Source organism: Astatotilapia calliptera, chromosome 4 (genome assembly GCF_964374335.1).
Source record: "Astatotilapia calliptera chromosome 4, fAstCal68.1, whole genome shotgun sequence".
NCBI classification, from domain to species: domain Eukaryota; kingdom Metazoa; phylum Chordata; class Actinopteri; order Cichliformes; family Cichlidae; genus Astatotilapia; species Astatotilapia calliptera.
In genome coordinates, this window is record NC_137425.1 from 32,721,989 (window position 1) to 32,739,830 (window position 17,842).

Genomic DNA, 17,842 nt, shown 5'->3' on the forward strand with positions numbered 1-17,842 from the left:
CTGAACCTTGATTTAATCTTTATTGGTGTTTACTTGGTTTACAACCACCCAGTTTTGTCAGCACAGAGAGGTGTGTAGTGAGTTATTGGATTAGCTTAGCTTGGAAATCAGAACCTGTCACATAGCAATCACACAATAGTTTGTTGAAACACAAACTGACGCCAGAGTGCGCCCCAGTAAGAAAACGATTCTTTCCTAAATAGTTTTCACTTGTTAATTTGGAACTATAGAAAACGGTTAAAGGTTATTAAAGACTCAGAGTAGAAACCTTCATCCTTGGTTGTCCTGCACCAAAGATTTTTAAGATTTTTCAAGAACGACCCTTTATATTTAAGGCTTCAGCTTTTATAAATAGTACTTTGTTCAGACTGTGTTACAATTACCTATTTATTATGGTAGTGCTAAAGAAGATTTAACTTCCTGTAATGGCCACTGGTGACTGGCTCCATGAGTGAGTCAGTGCCAATATTAAATCTTTACATCAAAGTACATTTTTATGGTTTTGTAGAAGAACAAAACAGTTCTGTCTGCTAAGTTTTATCTCTTAACCGTGTTTGCTGTGATGCTGCCTTTTGAAGCTTTTTTGGGGGTTTGTTTTGTAATTTTCTGACACAAACATGGTTTGCTACGAGGTACTGAACACAATTCTACTATTTAGTGTGTTGCCTTGTACTGATTAGCAAACATGGATCCAGCTAATGGTTGAACGTGCTAGTTTTGGCTTATAATTTAGCACGCCACCATCTGATCTTAATAAGGTCAATTATGATTAAATCTTTCAACACCGATAGCCACGAAGGAGCTGAACACGACAAATGTTTGTCTGCTTTTGTGCCACACCTAATATTTTGCTCACTTTAATCACCTGAAGCCTCGGGGAAATCATGCATCTTGTCCGTGTGTTTCCACATTTGCTGTTACACAGTGATTGGTCAGACGGGGGCATTTTTGTCAGTCATTCATTTCATCGTCCAGTTGTCATGTGACAGTCCCGATCACCAGTGCGGTTCTGTTCCCCTTTGAACTGCTCTGATTGGCCTGTTTCTGTGATCAGTCTTCTCCCTCCATCCTTGGATCTGTTGCAGCACAGTTGCTCTTTCTTGCAGTTGCAGCTCTCAAGGGCTTTGTATTCTTTCAGGGGAGAGAAGAAAGACAAAATCTTAGTGAGATGAGAGAGATTTTATAACCGGCTTTTGTCTTTTGTGCCACATGCACACGCCCACATTCACTCTCTGGAACAAAGAATGGTGTCAGGAGTGGCCACAACAGGAAGTTGCCCAGGGATTAGATCAACAGTACAAGACTCTCTGAGGCCTTTGCTCCTTCCTCTGAGGGTTTGAGCAGTCCTATACAGTAAAGTTCACACTGTGAGTCTTGAAAGAATATTTTTCAGGAAGTTTGGTGTTTTCAATATCAGAGACACAACGAGAGAGAGAGAGAGAGAGAAACTGACTGCACAGCTGGGAGATCAAAATGGGAGGAGATGAAATAAGTGCAGGAAAGATCGTGCTCTGCACGTGGATCCACAGTGCTGGAAGGATTTGGGGTAGCTCCCCTGCTATTTCCAGCCCCAACTCAAAGAACTGCTGTACTCTGCTGGATTTAGTGAATGTTATCGGCTGCACCATAGGAACACTGATGGATATTTTAGGGTCACTAATTATTTCAGCTCTATTCAAAGATCATTCATAGAGTCATTGCTGTGCTTGGTTCCATCTGTCCACCAGTTCTTACATTGATCTTACTCAGTTATTATACACTAAAAGGAGTGTGTTGTAGTATTTTAACAGTCTGGCTGTTCAGCCTGACAGTGCTGTCTTTATAGTTCAGGAATTGCCATAGGCCAGCAGCTTTGCACGTCTTCTCACCTATGCAATATATTGAGCTGCTGCCAGTTCACCCGTTTGTAGATTCAATGTGTTTTTCCGCTTTCATTAAGCACTTTGGCTCGACGCCGGCAGCAGCTATTCAAAGGGAAGACTCAGGAGAAAAGTGTTAAGGTGGCTGGTAATGCTCCCTGATATCAGAGCCATGTTATCGGGCTTGAGGCACAACCTGTAATAAAGAGTGTTAACATCCAGATGATCAATGGATCAGGCTTTTTTTTCTCCATTTTAAACAAAAACAGCTTAGTTAATCGTGTACACACACACAGTGGTGACCTATATTTTCTCCAGAGTCACAGAAATTTAATGAAACTTAATTAAAACTTAATTAGAGGCAGTGCTTTCTGGTAAATTCAGTGATTTAAAAAAATCCAAATTATAATCAAACGGCTCAGTTTCACATAAGAAAACGTCAAACTGAAAGTATTTAAGCCTCACTGCTTTTTGTAACTTGACACTAGCTGTCTGTTACTGGCCTACATAGCATTAAACATAATACTGTAAGCTAATAATAAGGTTTTTATATCTCTATGCATGTGTAGCACAACTTTAAACTAGTCTGTGAAAAGACTGACGGTGTATTCTACCCAGCGTGGGTTTACGGGGTCCCAGACACCAAATATTTTAACTCTTGAAAGATCAGGATTTCTTCACTGCAAGTAATTCAAACCATGCTGCAAAATATCATTGACTGTCCTCGTGTTGTGGACGGACTCATCTGTCTGATGTTTGGTGCATTTTGGCGTCTTCTTCCTGCCTTATGGTTTGTCTTTGCTGATTGGGAACACTGGACATGCTAAGTTGTTATTAAGAACAATTGAACTTGCAACATACTCACTGCTTTCGCCACTTCACCTCAAGGTAAATGTTGTTCCTTATATAGACAAGTATGCATTGGAAGGTTGGAAGCATGCAGGTTGTATTCAGATTTCCTGTTTGTTTTGAATGATTCTAATTCATTAACACATGCGTGGTGGTAAAAACAAAACAGGCTGGTGCAAAGCGGGAGTGTCAGTGCCAGCAGAGGGGACATCCCTGTATGTGCTTCTCTTATTATTGATCATTATTGTGCATTTTTATGGTAGGTAATTTACCCGAAGAACATGCAAAGAATATTAGAACTTCACGAGCGAAGAGTTTTTCTCCTGCTAGCCTCAGAAATGACAAGCAAGCCATCTGGAAATACTGAAACAAAGAAGACTAAGCTGGCCAAACTAGTTACCTGCCCCGCTCCGAGCCTGGTTCTGCTCGAGGTTTCTTACTGTTAAAGGGAGTTTTTCCTTCCTACTGTCACCAAGTGCTTACTTGGCGACAGTATTATTGTCTATATTATTTTAGGGTCTTTACCTTACAGTAAAAAGCACCTTGGAGGTGACTGTTATTGTGATTCAGTCCTATATAAATGTAAGCATAAAGACTGGTGTTGTATAATATTTGTTAATAGAAATAATCATCTTGAAATATTTCTGTTTAACGCATTTTTTTTCTTTTTTTTCCCCAGAGTTTCTGTGAAGGAAGACGCTTTGCCACATGATGTTTTCCAGTAAATATGTTGGTGAAGAAAGCCGGCCTCCCCCTCCATTGCACCAGGTGGGTTATCTGTTATTTCGTCTTCATAGCTGAACCGTTCACTCAAATTCATGCAGGTGGTTTAATTACTCATACTTTGTGTGCCAGTAATTGCACCAACACAGTGCTGTTCTGTAATTTTGTTGAAGTGTTTTCTTTATAATGTTAAAGATGTTCTCAAACCGTGCACCTGGATGTTAAAGTCATTCCTACTATGTATGCTGCAGAGCCCAGGCTCAGGAGTGAAATTGCATAAAACTAAGGAAAAGCAGGTTAAAGAACGTTTAAATAAAACACATAATTGTCAGCAGCTCTTTTTATGTCGCCTGTATCTGTGACACAGGCTGCTGCTATGATTGGTGGTTTCCAGCAGAACCTGTAAGTGAACTCAGGGTTTTTTGGTCAGCTCTGCCCTGTGACGCCTTCAGGGCAGAGGGCTGAGCATGTTCAGACTACAACTGAGAAACGTTTCTGCCACTGAAAGGTCTCAGAGAGAACTTTTTCATTAGATTGTGAGATGTGCTTTTTTGTGAGATTCTTTGCCTTTTTAGTGTTTGGGAGATTTTTTCTTTTCTGCAATAATGAGGACAGAATCTGCTGCAGCATAAAGAGCATGCTCGTGTTGCAGTGTTAACATACAAAGCAAAATCAAACTCAGCTGCTTTTCATTTGGTTCCCCCCAAAAAAGTCTTTGTTACATTTGTTACATTAGCTTGTCTGCATACACTGTAGCTTTTTTGGCAAATAAGCAGAATAGGTTTTCTTTAAAAAGTGAATGTCTGCTAAACAAGAATAAACTCTCAAATCTGTATATTAACTTTTTTTTAAGGTGTGATAAAAAGGAAGAGAGACTGTAATTGTGATAAGAGGAAAGGTGTTTTGCAGTGCAACACAACTCATACAATAATATAAAGGTTGAAGGTAATCAAACTGTTAGAGTCTACACAGTATGGATTCCTTATCTTTCTCTGTGTGCTGTAAATTTCCGCCTGCTCTTGTACCTCCTCGTTAGCTCTGCTGAGTGACTGTGGGGAAGGCAAAGCACAGAGAGCAGTGCAGCAGCAACACTCAGCCAGATGTTCTCTGATGCGATTCCCCACAACAGGACATATTGTGATCTGACATACTGTGTAGTTGATGTGATTTCTAATTTTAGTTCTCACATAGCCTCAAATCATTTTCACACCACTGAGTCCCCCATGATGCACATTTACAACACACGTTCAGCCCTTCCTGCCTTCTCATTATCCTAATTTCCTCACAAGCAACCAAAATCTCAACCAACTGATGTGCCAGCGTTATTCAGGAGTCAAATGTAATTAGGGTTGGCCTTGAAAACGCTCACTCACCACCTTGTAACAGCAACCCAGCTGTGTGGCTCATGCTTTATGCAGAACCTGCTGCACTGTGGTCATGCAGATGTGGTTTGGAACTCTTCCCCTTTAAGGCACAGTTGGACTGGCTGAACAGGGAAGCACCACAGTCAAGTACATTTATAAATATCAAGCAAAGCCACAGTTGACATATAAAGTGTGTGTGATGGTGTTGGTTGTTTCTTTTTGGTTTTGTTTGCATGCATTGAAAGCAGTAGACAGGGTGAGCAAGGCCCCAGCACAGAACAGAGTAGGCCTCAATTTAAATATACCCTGATAACATTATGACCACCTGCCTAATGTCGTGTCGGTCACCCTTTTGCTGCCAGACCAGCTCTGACCTCCAAGGCATGGACTCCACCAGATCTGTGAAGGTGTCCTGTGGTATCTGGCACCAAGATGTTAGCAAGAGTGTTCAATCAGACAAAGCCATCTTCCCTCATTGCTCCGTGGTCCAGTTGTGATGCTCATGTGCCCATTTTTGGTGCTCTCAGTGGCGAGCAGTAGTCAGCATGGACACCCTGACTGGTCTACGGCTACGCAACCCCATACACAACAAACTCTGATGTGCTGTGTAGTCTGAAGCCTAACTCGTCTGTTGGATTGGACCACAGAGGCCAGCCTTTGCTCCACCATGACCCTGTTGCTGGTTCACCACTGTGCCACTTTTGATAAATACTGACCAACGCAGAGTGGGAATACCCCACAAGACCTGCAGATTTGGAGATGCTTTGACCCAGTTGTCTAGTCATCACAATCTGGCCCGACTCGCACAAATCTGCATACTTTGCCATTTGTTCTCCTTCTAACACGTCAAGTCTGAGGACAAAATGTTCACTTAATACATCCCACCCACTAACAGGTGCTTCAACGAAGAGATAATCACTGTTATTCCATTCACCTGATCGCCTGATCAGTGTGTAGTATAAGTTATAATAAGACTTTTCACCAAATGACTTGCTGTATTTGAAACAGTTTACAATAAGAATTACTGGTGTTTGTATTCAAAGTAGGTGGGGCCCAGCTGCCTGCACCTCTCACAGTAGGGAGTGAGGCACATCAGGGGGAGCAGCAAGGCTTCTGTGAATGCTTTTAAAGCTGTGACAGTCTTTTGCATCCTGAGCTCAAACCAAAGGTACAGGATAGACGGACCTTTCTTGCTGATTAGTTAAGGAAACTGTCTGCAAGTTTTTCTTTTGTGACATAACAGCAAAAATGTTATTTGTAGGGACATTTGGATCAGATATCAGTCCAAGCTTACTCAGAAAGCTAGATCAATAACAAGTTGGTCTATATTTAAGAAACCTATACTACAGAAACACAGTACAATTAGTTCTGCACTGTTTATGATGCTGGCAGATGGTAGTTTCAAATTTGTCATCTATAAACACAGACTGTAAGATTTATTCTGCTCTCAACCTCCAGTGTCCTTTAGTGTTGCGTATTTTGGTTGTGAGGATTCAGACCCTGACCCAGTGACAGAAATACTTCAGCCTATATCAAAGAACAGGTGCTACTGCACATTCATAATGACATTTTTTTGTGTTTTACCAAGTGTGGAGAAATAAAAGCATGGCCTACTTTACTCTCAGGCACATGTTTCAAAAACCTTTGAAGGTCACCACATATGCAGACGGCTGCGCTCTCTAATGGTCATGGTAACTACCTTAGAACTACCTTTAACTACCTGGATGTCAAAGAGTTCATTCATTTCCACACAAAGTGCTCACTGCAAGAGTTTGTTTTTTTTGTTTTTTTTTTACATTAAAAAAACCCATTACTCACAGAGTACGTCATGAAGCTTGTCAGGTGCTCCTTTTTACAGCTTCTTCAGATTCTTTGTCTTCACCCATGCTGCCCAGCCTCCACCTATAATGGCCTGCTAATGGGGGCACATCCTGCACACAACTTAAACTGCCCTCTGACCGTCTCGGCTTTCTATACTTTTAGTTGATCCACAGTGAAGCAAAGACAGAATTCATTGTCTGTTAAGTGCAGCTGCTGCAGAGTTATCTATTGCATCATGCGGCTGGATAAAACTACACGCCTCTGGAGCGGGGATCGCAAGTTCGATTCCCACCTGGTATCCAGTAAGGGTCCTGGCTAGACCCCCCCCATGCAAAAAAACAAAACAGCCCTGGAATGGAGCCTGTATGTCTGCAGCCTGTCCGCAGTTCAGGACACAAGCATTTCACTATATGTTGTACTGTGTATGTGACATATAAAATTTGTATGCCGGCATGGACGGGGCTTTTGTAATTGTGGCTATATTTCTCATTTTGTTTACTGGTTTTGATGGGGTTTAACTCATTACCCCTTGAAAGCCTACTATGAGTAACCCCAGAAGCTGATTTCTGAGCTAAACAGTTGCTGTCATATTTCAGACCTGCTCATAGTACAACATGACTGGGTTTGTATCAGCCGTTAGAAATTAGTGAGGCTGGTCTCTGCCTATGCAGCCACCCTTGGAAAAATCCAGAAACTATGAGTAATGGTCAACAAACCACAACTTTATTGACAAATACTGAGGTATCAGAACGGGAACAGGGGAGGCTGTTACATGTTGTGTTTCCGGGAGAGAGAGTTAAAGCCGGTTATCTTTGAATTTGTTGTACAAATATATAAATGTCAAAGATGCTGAATTATTTTAGTCTGAAATAATCTGTCTTTACTCACAAAACTAAAGAAATGTAAAACAAACTTGGAGATCAGCTTGATGGTGTGATTTGTTTATACTCTGATCGTTTCACTGTAGCCATTTTGCATGACTCTCATTTAGATTGAAATTTTGATTCATTTACATTTTTCATTTGCACCTTTCACCACGTATAGCTTTACCAAAGAAGACTGATTAAAATCCATCTGGGTTTTCTCACATTGGACATAAATTAGATGAAGCTTTACAGTCACTCGCTGGAAGCTGGTAATGCCTTTGAAGCGTTTTCATGAATGCCAAATATCAGCAGGGTGCTTTCTGCACAAGCTGGAGAAGATTTTACATGCTGTACAACTGCAAATTGACTTCATTATGATAAGACTTTGACTTTTTTTCCACACTCGTGAGAATTGGTATACTTCAGCATGTTTGATGTATTGTTCATTTAGCCTAATATGTTTAGCAGACTGTGTGCTGTGTATGAGTTCATCCAAAGGTCATGTGATGATGCCCCCCATCGCCAGCTGATTGGCTGAAGAGTAGATATGAGATTTGTTTTTATTATCTGTGCATCTTATTTACCTCATTATCCAAATCTGATCCAGTTTGCTGCCAAAACAGGGGAAAGAAAAACTCCTTGTCGCAGCCACATTGACTCCAATAGGAAATAACTCCAACAAGCAGGCACTCAACTGCTTGGGATTACCAGAAGTATGGGTAATAAGTAGCACTGAAGTAGGAAACCAATAGCACTTGCCATTTTGTCAATATTTTTGTCTGAAGTGCCTACATAAGCCTGAATCAATAGAAAACTATGTCCATCACACCACAGTTGCAGGAAAACCATTTGTTGTGTTGACAGATCTCGGGGGTTTCTCACTATTTTGTCATTCACAGGCAGCTCCAGAGTACATCAGCATTCTGCGTGAAACCGCTGAACAGAATCCCTGTAATCGTTTTTTACCTGAGGGATTTCAGTTGCATGAGCTGGTGTGTTATTCAGTAATCCCTCACATTTCCCGAGCAGTTTTAAAAAAATAAAAACAATTTCAACAGAGAATCGTTCGAAGAAAACGCGTATTTGCACACTTGTTCACACAGGAGATCAGAGCCGCTGAAGACAGCTTCTGCCCATGGGTGATATCCTCATTCACATTTCTCTGCTTCCAGTGTGTGATGTGATTAGGGCCTTACCCCAGCTGTGCATCAGAATATCCTCAGGGGAAACCTGCTGGTTTCTCCCAGCATGCTTTTAGAGTGGTGGTGGGGGAGGGAGGGTCACACCGTGGGGGTCCTCACAGAGCAAAAATGTTTATTTTCCAGGAAGGAAAATAATTTTAGTTCTTGACTTAATGAGCAATGGAAAAGGACCTATTGTACTCATTTCTGGCTGTAAGTTTTTTGTTTTGTTTTTTTTAACATTTGAACTCTACTAGAGTAGCTTTGCATGAGTCACGGCTCAAAATAATCCTTATTTATCTTATACTGGCACTCCAGTTCAGCCGCCGGACTGGTCTGAAGCTCGGCGGCCAGAATCAGGTCAGTGAAGGAGTCAAGCTGGACCACTGGAAAAACAACAACTTTTTGTTGTCCTTTTGAGGAGTGGGGGCTTTACGGCGGTTTACTGGTCCGACACTCTTGGGCTGTATGGGCCCTAAACTGAGTTTGACAGCCGCTGTGTAAAACAAAAGCATCAGACTTTGTGCTTTTCTGAGTAGACGCATGTTTGTCTTTTGGATGGATTTTACATCTTTCAACACACCAATGGAAACTTCGTTGAAACAGGTTGGGTTTTGGGGTTGTTTTGTATTTAGGTATTTTTGTCCTTTGCTTCTTGGTGTTGTTTTTATTTGCAGCGACAGACTGTGATCATTGCTAGATACATGGCTGCGTATCAGAAAGCCTATCTGACTCAGGCTGACAGTCCTTTCCATCTCTCCACATTCTAAATCCTCAGCGGTGACTTTTGCGGCTTCAGGCGCGTCTTTGATTGCTACAATTTGGATCCATTTTCCTGGTTGCTTGTGAAATTGGAAACAGCTGGCAAACACCAGAACAGAGCAGCACATGTGGCTCTAATATAAATGATCTGCTGTCACCAGAGACCCGAGAACAGGAAAAGACGACCTGTTGGTCTCGTAGAATATCAGAAGGGGCTGCCGCTTGTGAAATTGACAGTATTGCCACTTGATATGTCCATGTCGGTGATTTTTTTTTTTTTTTTTTTTTTTTTCCGGGGCTGCCTCATAAATATTAATCATCTCAGCTGTTAGTCAGCATGTGCAATCTCAGTGTGAGATTGAGATGAACCCAGAGAAACAATTAGCAAATTAAAAAAGATGAGCTTGTTTGTAGGGCTGTGCGATATGACCAAAATCTCATATCCCGATATAAGACATCTATCGTCCTGATAACGATATAAATCACAAAAATTTAACATTTTCTGTAAATTCTGTGAATCTCGGGCAGCTCGACTTGCGTGAAGTGTTTCCAGCTGCGCGTCGTGTAGCTGGAGTCGAGTGTTTTAACCGATGCATGAAACGATACATTTTTAGACATAAGTTGTAACGGCGCCGTTTTCTTTGTATTTATTACACGGCGTGCTGCGGGAGAAAGCCTGTTCTAACGTTTGAGTCTAAGGTTTATTTTTTAGCACCTGACGGCTCTTTTTTTACTTCTCATCCGTAAATAATCTGCTCTTTCACGTGATTCAGTTTATTTTGAAAAGTCTCAACAGGATCTTGAGCTTGATTGTGAAAGGTTTGTGTGGAACATAAACAAGCGGACACGCAAAGGTGTCACTGTCGCTGTTGCTAACGACAGCGCATAAAAACAGGCGCTTGTCCGTCCGTAGTGTGGTTTTATTAAATATAAGAGAAGGAGAGAACTTTAAGACATTAATATAACCACTGCAGTGACCATCAGAACGATGAAAAAATATCGTAAACAGTTTATTTTGCGACACCACGAAACAAACGATAGCGTAAAATGAAACAATAGACGTTTTTATATCATCATCTGATATATATCGTTATATCAAACAGCCCTACTTGTTTGTTTTCTCTGGCTAGTTGCTTTTTTCTCGGGGTATCTGGGGAGTCTCAAATATTAATAAGCATAAACAGTCCATGAATGTGAAAATAAAGTGGAATAGCAGCTTGAGGTGTGAAACTTTTGTTCATTGTCATTTTGTTTATTTTGCGTTTGTTCTAAAAGAAGCACTGAGTAGCACCAGAGCCAACGCCGAGCTGTGAAAATGAGAGAATATGCATGTCTGCAGTGGCTAGTCTGGAAGGCTAGCTATTGCATTAGCATAATAACTAATTAGATACAATTACAGTCTATTACACGTTGTTCCATTGAGGTTTTATTCACATGCTAATCAGGGTACTGTGTTTCAGCATGTACCGACATTAATAGCTGTAAATAATTAGATTTTGATAATAGAATATTTCCATAACAGATTATTTTATGGAATACAACTTTCCATGTGCGTAATAATAACATCATGTGTTTTTTTTATCAATGTGTATCAAATTAAAGTACATTTACTGTGCCATGAAAAAGGATTTAGCCCTTCCTGATTTCTTCTTCTTTGAGCTGACTATGGGTTGCCACAATACATCATCTGCTTCTGCCCTGTCCCATCTTTCCTCTGCATTTCCTCCTTCACTACATCCACAAAGCTCATCTGAGTCCCTCCTCTTCTCCTCCTGCCAGGCAGCTCCATATTCAGCATCCTGTATCTGATATATCCACCATCCCTCCCCTGCACATGTCCAAAGCATCTCAGCCTTACCTCCAAACTGCTCACCCTGAGCGGTTTCTCTGATGTACTCATTTCTAAATCTGTCCATTCTTCTCACTGCCAATGAAAATCTGAGCATCTCCACCTCGGCCTGCTGTCTTTATGTCAGCAACACAGTCTCCAAAGTACACATCGCAGCAGGTCTCAGCACCATCTTGCAAACCTTCATATTCACTCTGCTGCCATCCTTCAGTCACAAATAAACCTCTGACACTCATCTCCACCTTGCTCACACTCTTCCTGTCCTCTATTGTGCACAGTCTGTTACTTTAGACAGTTGTCCTAAGGTGTACAAACTCATCCACCCACTCTGTCTCTACTCCTTACAGCTTCACCTGTCTCACTTTTATTTACTCCTGTAGTCTGTCTTGCTTTTACTGACTTTCATTCTTCTTCTCTCCAGATCATACCCCATCCTCTCCAGGCTCTTTTCCACCTGCTTTCTACTCTCACTGATCACAATGTTGTCTGCTATCATAGTCCACAGAGAGCCTTGCCTGACCTCATCAGTCAGCCTGTCCATCACCACTGCAAGTAAGAAGGGGCTCACAGCCGATCCCTGATGTGATCCCACCGCCTTGAATCCATCAGTCACTCCTACCGCACGCCTCACCAGTGTATCCGTCCTGCCCCACCTTCACATACTTCTCTGCCAATCATGCAGTACCACACTTCCTGTCTTGGCACCCTATCATACGCTTTCTGTTGATCCACAAATACACAGTGCAGCTCCTTCTGTCCACTGTCCTCTGTCCTAGACACCCGATACCTCTGAAGGCATGCCACCTGGACCAACCACCTTCTAATCCTCTGCACTTCCTCGCTGACTGTCCTTTTTTTTTTTTTTTTTTTTTTTACTTTATTTATTAATTTTTTTTAAGAAAAAGGGATTTTAAAAACCCCCATTGATGAGTGCTGACAAGACGAAACATTATTTGCATTTCTTGATATCATGCAGAAATATATGAAAGTTGAAAGAAATGTTTGTCTATGCTTCTTATTGCTGAGCCTGTAACCTTAGTCTGTTTGCACCATCTAAGCACAGCCAGCGATTGTTTCAAAGCCGCTACACTGACATTTACCTTGCAGATAAATAAAAGCTCAGTGAGATGTCATGCTCCTTTGCTTCCATATCCCTGTGAGTGAGTAAGAACCGACAGCTTTACGTCGTCACGTGTCGTAGTTTCCCTTAAAACGTTTGTGCTCATCAGACTCATCGTGCCATATTTTTCTGCGCTTGGACGAGTCGTGACTGAGGCGCCAAATGCTTTGACAACACAACAAACAGCCCAGCTCATTTAAAAAAAAACATTCAGCAGCATGAAGAATTAATGAAGCAGATCTGGGTATCCAGTGTCTTTGAGCGATGCCTGCTCATCTGTTCCAGGCCTTGTTTACAAAACCATAAAATGCTGCGGGGTAGATCTGGATACTGGCTTAAAGCCCAGATGATACGGGTGAAGTGCACCACAAGAAAAGCCTTGTTCCCATCTAAGGGTAAGGCCCCCAACCCTAAAAGAAAAGAAAAAATCACTGTCATGAGAACTATCCTCCTTTTAGCTTTTGCATCTCTTTTTTTTTTTTTTTTAACTTATTTTTCCTTTTCCTTAAGCTATCAGAGAGAATATGTCATCAGGCTGCAGTCAACCTTTGATTGTTGATATTGATGCCTTTTCTGGTTACATCTGTCCAGCTGTGATTGGACAGTTGCTTGGACAGTATCAAACTCGGCTGAGTTGTCACGTTAAACAAAGACGTATTGCTGTGCTGTTGTTAAAGACGCATTCATAGGTGGAAAAGACAACACACAGAGTAGTGAAGCTAATAAGTCAGACATCGTAAGTGGGTCATTGGCTGTTTGAAAACACTGACGCTTCACTGCTCGGTCCTGAATAGGATTTTTCAGAGTTGGCTTGTGAGAGATTGGACATGACAAGAGACAGAGAAGCTGCCCTGTTTCATGAACAGTTCCCTGGGCTTGCTGAGAAAAGTCATCGAACACATTGACATAGATGCATTGGATGGAAGTAGAAGATTTGATTTGCTTTGATGTTTCAGATATCGCCCTCTAATGTAGCTCAGTATCAAAAAGACCTCAGTAATGTTATGTAAAGCTGCCTAACTGAAGATTTTTCTCAGGGCACCTTATCTGTGACAGCAAGTTAATCAGTCACTGAATTAATGACAGCAGCTGTATCAGCAGTGCTATCACTGCAGTTTTCCATTGTATTATACAGTACATTATACTGACTCTGTAATCAGAGTAATGTCTGTGACTGTTCCTGTTTGCCATCAGCTCTAAAAATGATAAACAAAACAGAAAATGGTGTCTGAGAATGGAAAGGGATATGATCTTCATCTGGATTTTAAATACAATTTTTATGGATTTTATGGCAGCAGATTAGCAGTTAGTTGAACTCTGCATAAATGGAGATCATGGTGTGGAGGTTTTGGGTTTGGTTTCTTGATGAGTTAAGTGAAGGTGAAAAAGTTTTTATTGGTGCTTCCATTTTGAAACAGTGCTGGTATTTGCTTACGAAACTGCCATGTCCATTAAACTGAGCTTCAGGTCAAAGCACATTAAGGTGACCATTTAAGGACTCTGTTGTTTGCTAATGACTCTGGATTCTTACCTATCAAAGTGCAATTATTTTTAAAAGAGCTCATCGTCTTTGAACTTTTCCCAAATGATTCAGTCAATTGCACCCTTCCATATAGCACTACCAGGTCATTTCTGCAAATGCCATGGGAAACTGCTTCAGGGTTGGTGAGAGGTATAAACCCAGCCAGTAACGTGTCAAGAGCCCTAAACTAAAGTCCCATCTACATATGAAGAGATTTTCTTGTTGTGCATTGCTTTGTAGCTGAAACTTGGGCAGTTGTAGACATTGCAGGGGGAAGCTGTGTTGGTAGGTAGCTCACTTCATTTGCTTGCATCAACAGTGAGAGGAGCTTAACTCTGTAACCACTTAGATCGTCTCACTAATGATTATTGTGCCATTCCATCATCTCTGGTATTCAATTCAATTCAATGCAGTTTTATTCATACAGCTCCAAATCACAACAACAGTTGCCTCAAGGCGCTTTATATTGTAAGGTAGACCCTACAATAATACATACAGAGAAAAACCCAACAATCATATGACCCCCTATGAGCAAGCACTTTGGTGACAGCGGGAAAGAAAAACTCCCTTTTAACAGGAAGAAACCTCCAGCAGAACCAGGCTCAGGGAGGGGCGGGGCCATCTGCTGCGACTGCTGGGGTGAGAGAAGGAAGACAGGATGAAGACATGCTGTGGAAGACTGAGATTATTGTTTCAGTTTCTGTAGTCACAATGTCTCCTGCTTATTTCCATCATCCACTCGGAGCTAAGCATGTTTCTCTATACAGAGTAAGAGCGGAGTCATTCTGTTTCATAACAGCAGCAAGAACAAAATTGGCCGGTGTGCACGATTCAAGAATCTGATAGTTTGTTTTTTTGTTCAGGGTAAGAAAGGGTAAGTTAAGGTTATATTTTTCCTTTTTATGTTTCTTTTTAAATGATGGCTTAACCAGGAGCAGCGAGCTTTCATAGTGACACTGCTTTGACACCTTGTGTGACTTCAATGAGCTTCCTGTGGAGAGAATGCTTCACCGAGCGCAGAACAAGGAAAATAAAATGGATTTCAGTGTGGCTTGATCCGTTCGGAAAATGGGAACAGATCTGATGAGCGATCGTTCTAAAAGCGCTTTCATCATGGCTCGATGTGAGACTTTTTGTGGCTGTTTTTTCCCCTCGGCTGTGTGAGTGTCAGAGTGACACTTAAGAAGCAGACAGAGATGAAGTGCTCCCACCCTACAAAGTGCAGTCTCATTATCTCGGGCATGTCAAAAAGCCGCCTCTTTCTGAGGGCTTCTAACTGCTCCCTTTATGCATTTTTTTTTTCTTCACACCAAAGCGACGGCACTTTAAAAACCCATTTAAAGCAAAAAATATTCCACAAACGAGACTGATGTGGCACCCGCTCCTTGCCATTATTTATGCTGTGGAGAGAAAATGACTGGCTGAGTGGAACTCAGCCTTGGCTCTCGAGAGGATCACAGCCACGTTCCACTTGGTAAATTACAGAAGGGCATATTTGCATTTAATAAAACGTCATTGATGTTGCCTCAGAGCTAAATGAGATAACTTTTCGTACACGCCTTAACCCCTTAAGCCCAAAGCTACCTGGAAAGGTCATCCCAGCATTCAGCCGGGAAGTATGAAGTCTGAACAGGTCAATGGATATGAGAAATGAATCAGTACTGGTAGTAGCAGTTGTAGTATAAAGGTGAGTGAGCAACCCTTTAAAGTAGTACAGCTTTAGTTCATACTTACCCTTTTTGTAATTTCCTTGTATGTCTGGATCAAATTTTTATACCACTTTAAAGCACAAACAATATATTTTTTCGACAATAACACAGAATTGTGGATGTTGCTTTGTTACCACCTAGCACCTAGTGTTGTTGTAGGTGATGTGCAACCTTTCATGCATATTGTATTTCCTCATGGCTGTGGCCTCTTTCAGCAGTAAAGGGACCCTGACACAGAGCAAAAATGTTCAGGAATGGTTTTAGGAGCAGAGCAACGAGTTTGAGGTGTTGACTTCACTTCCAAATTCCCAGATCTCAATCCAACTGAGCATCTTTTCACTTTCCAAAAGAAAAATTCCAGTCTACAAAGAAACAATATTTGGTAGATGGTCATAATATGTTTGTTTTTTGTCTTCATCCACATCTGGAAGCTTTGTAGGATTTGCATGTGCAAGCTAACGTGTGTGTGTGTGTGTGTGTTGCACATTTGGGAGAATTATTTTGCCTTTGAGCGTTTGGAAAGGAGAGCTGTATGTTATTCCCCTTTTGGCAGCTTGAGCTCTGTTTTCAAATAGTTGCTATGCAACCATTAGAAGAACCTCTCCAGCTAATTCATATACATTTTATATCTACGTCCACTCTATTTTCCCCCTCGTCCTCCTCATCCTTACCTCTGTTTCTTGTTCCAGGCATGTACTGCTTGTTTTCTTCTTGTTCCCGTTAGGAGGGCCAAATGATCCGCCCATCCTTTGGCTCTCCTGCCTCTCCTCCTTTCTCATCTTTCTGCCTGGCGGCTCTGCTCTCTGTTTTGATCTGGATGCTGGTGAAGCATCCAGTATCATACACACTGTACACTCAGTTTGACGAGGGGCCCAGTGTCAGTATATGTGTATAATGGTGTGGAGCACACACATCTGTGTGTGGCTGTCCCCTTACTGTACGCGTGTATGTTTGTCCTGCTTTGGGCTGCTTGTATAACTATTCTCTGTTCTAATGGAGGCACAGATGGAGAAAGCTACGTGAAACCAGCTTTCTGTCTGCATGAAAACTCGTCACTCAGCAAATATTGACCTCTGACTCTGGTTCAGAATGTAAGCAACGAATTGTCATTACAGTCTAAGCAAATAATGGAGTTTGAGTCTATGCAAGGTTACGTTATCAGTGATTATTAGTTCAGTAATCCTTTTGTACACTCCATGTATAAATCTGTACATGACAGAAATTACACAATACATCGCTGCACTGTTAGAAATGACAAGTCTAGCAGGTTACACTACCTTCCAAAAGTATTTGGACAGTTTTTGAAAGTTGTTGTTGTTGTTATTATAAAAAACACAGCTTATCTGGGCATCAGTTTTCACATAATTTCTAATAATGTTGTTGAAATGGAAACTTTACTGACTTCTCATAATTCCTCAGAAATGTAGCTTCCTGTTATGAGATATGCTCAGTTGGTGGTGAGGTGCTGTGTACCTTTCTGAATTCAACCCCAACACTCCTACCTATGAGTTGTTTCCTCCTTATTTTCAATGGGCTTCCCCCAGAAGTCACCTTGAGGAAAAACTACCTCTGTTGTCAGACGGCACATGGAGAGATGGGTTTCACGTTAGAGAGAAAAAATGGCAAGGAAAAATAAACCCCCACGTATAAGCTTAAAAACACTACAAAAGACCAAGGATAAAGGAGGATTAGAACTGCCTAACTTTCAGCACTACTTCTTAGCCAACAGGCTTCAGTTTATCTCAGAATGGCTAAAACATACCCTCTTAGATGAACCTTGGCTAGATGTAGAACAAGCACTTTGCAATAATCTAGAGATCTCAGACCTACCATTTATCAGCTCAAACATCCAACGACATGAATGCTTTAAAAGCATCAATATCAGCTCTTCTCTGACAGCATGGTGGGAGTTTCTAAAATTGACGGCGTCTTCATTAATCCCATGCAAACGTACACCTATCTGGAACAACCCTGACATATTACAAAACAATAATATGATAAACTTTTCAGATTGGAGTGGTAAAGGAATCAAATATTTAGAACATATACTAGAAGGAACAGAATTTATTTCATTTGACAGACTAGTTACACAATATGGGATCAACAAGAAAAGATTTTTAGAATATCAACAAATTAAATCCATAGTAAAAAAGAAATTTAAACCGGGTCAAGTTGAACTACAAACACCACCAAGTGTGGTTCAATTTCTTACTCTTA

General features: G+C 41.2%; 1 protein-coding gene across 3 annotated transcripts in view; it reads left to right on the plus strand.

Moving 5' to 3' along the window:
• Positions 1-17,842, plus strand: part of LOC113021416 (thyroid hormone receptor alpha) — a 113,489-nt gene that overhangs the window by 8,860 nt on the left and 86,787 nt on the right. For all 3 annotated transcript variants that reach the window (XM_026166063.2, XM_026166064.2, XM_026166065.2), the window contains exon 2: positions 3,388-3,476. The gene's annotated coding sequence lies outside the window, so the exon portion shown is untranslated. The remainder of the gene's footprint in view (positions 1-3,387; positions 3,477-17,842) is intronic.